Here is a 2,332-nt window from a genome sequence, read left to right as displayed (position 1 = left end):
GAAATAAACAAAAAACAACACATAAAACAATAAAGATTTTATTTAAACCATTAAAGAGATATGTACAGTCCAAAAATTGAGAAAAGTAAGTTCAAATTTTAGTCATAATGTTTTATGGTATTTGAAGTTGAGAAAACCAATATATATGAAAAAGACAAACACGATACACATATTCATTCTAGGACTATACTATGCACTCGTGTAAAAAAGACAATGCAATTTCCCACTGGAACTCCTTATACGGCTACAACTGCAATGAAGTTTCAAAACAAAATATTCCTAGATGAAAAGATCATGTGCACTGCTAATTTTTTTTTCAATGGTAAGAACATAGGACTGTGCAGCATACTTTCAACAAGTATATGCCTTGAAATTCTAAGAGTCTAAACTTGTACTAACATTCTGTACTACTCCTCACCTCCAAAAAGTGTGCTTTGTGAAACATTATCATATACAAAGTGCAACCTAAAATTGAGTTATGACAATACTATGATCCTAACCACTAGAATCTCTTTAAAGGACATCATCTGTAGAAGATTTTTTTATATCTTTTGAAAAAAAAACATTTTAGGCCGCGAAAGCATGTCAGGCAAAGTTGACCTTAAATTAATTTTCTATTTTAGGTCCATTGTGGTTATTTAACTCAACCAATCTATGATGGTGATTGTACCACTAAAGTAGTCTCTATTCCAGTCGTTCTTCCTTATAACTCGTTCGGTGTGTTTAAGGAGCACTCTCTCCGAATGAAGTACATATAAGAGAGGCGAAAGATACCTTCGTATTGATAAGTCGAAAAAAACTGACAACGCCATGGCAAAATACGAAACATAAAACATACATGTTAGTCAAACAACAGTATACAAAACACAAAATAGCATATATAGTGTGAACATTGACGATTACATGCACACAGACAAGTAAAATAGTTGAAATCAATATTCAAATTTCAAAATATTTTAGTATAAAAAATAAAAATATTTTAATTGTTATAGTCTTCTGAAACATCGAAACAATGATAATGAGTTAACCAATTACAAATGAATTAGTAATACATATTGTGTACAATTCCATTGAAAGTTTATTATTATTACAGCAATCGATATAAAACAATAAAATGGTATATAATTTCCATGGCAACTATCGATCAATGTCCAACCACCAGAAGACCGTCAACAATTTGTTCAACCCATACAGTACAAACAGCAATAAAAGGCTCCAACATGACAAAATGTAAAAACAATTTTAACCTGAAAACCAACTATCTGATTAAAACAAAATTAGAATACAAAAAAACAAACCAAAACCACAGAACAGCAGGTCCCTGAGTAGGTTAAGACCTCAAGACTTCAAAAAGGTTCTTTTGAACGTATGTATTGTAATTTAAACTCGTTCGACTCACTGTCACACCATCGGACTGAATGCTAAGTAAGAAAGTGCAAAGCAGAGTTTACAACTAAAAATAGTCCGTTAAAACAGATATAGATAATGCATATTTTAAGGTTTTTCTTGCCGTATAAAACACCGAGGGGTGTCAGGATTGATTAAATGAAAGTCCGACCGTAGGGACTTATATACCGTCAAAATAATATTGTTTTCTGCAAAGATTTGCAGAATTTGCATCCTATTGTACTAAACACACTAAAGTTGGATATTCTTTTCTGATGCGTTCAGGTTTTAATACGTCCTACGGATCATTTACAATGCGAAACAATCTCACTGATTAATCTAGATATAAACTTGAGAAATAATTATCCAGACACAATAAAAATATTACTGTAACTATAAGAAGCAAGACACAAATGAATTGTTACCACCCGATAACGGTGTTTGGAAATTACAAGCCACTTTGTAAGTAGTTTATTGTACCAACTAAGTTTATGAAAAAAGGGGGGCGCTATGTTGTCTTTTTTTACTATTTGTAATGACATTTTTTTCGCGGAAAAGCAGATTATTTTTAAAGAATGGACCATTTAGAACAATTTTCTTTGGTATGGCAATACATTTTTTATTTTCAAACAGAGAATCCAGGAATTAATTCTTTACTCCCCGGACTAATTGTGAGGTATGTAGCTGCTATTCTATGGAATATACAATATATTCTTATAAAATATAAGAATTTTTTATCAGTTGATCATTTGATAAAGTAAAAGGTATATATAGGTGTAAAAAAATTAAGAACTGACACGAACAGAGCACAAAATGGTAATACATGTTCATGTAACACGAAAACGAATATTCATACATGTAGGTTAAAGTATGATTTCCAATTCAGAGTGAATCAATAAAATTTTCAAAATCATACACACAAATGTGTAAAATCTGACTGGTTTTA

The sequence above is a fragment of the Mytilus californianus genome, unplaced genomic scaffold (genome assembly GCF_021869535.1).
Source record: "Mytilus californianus isolate M0D057914Y unplaced genomic scaffold, xbMytCali1.0.p SCAF_12, whole genome shotgun sequence".
NCBI lineage: Eukaryota > Metazoa > Mollusca > Bivalvia > Mytilida > Mytilidae > Mytilus > Mytilus californianus.
Note: the sequence above shows the minus strand (reverse complement) of the source record.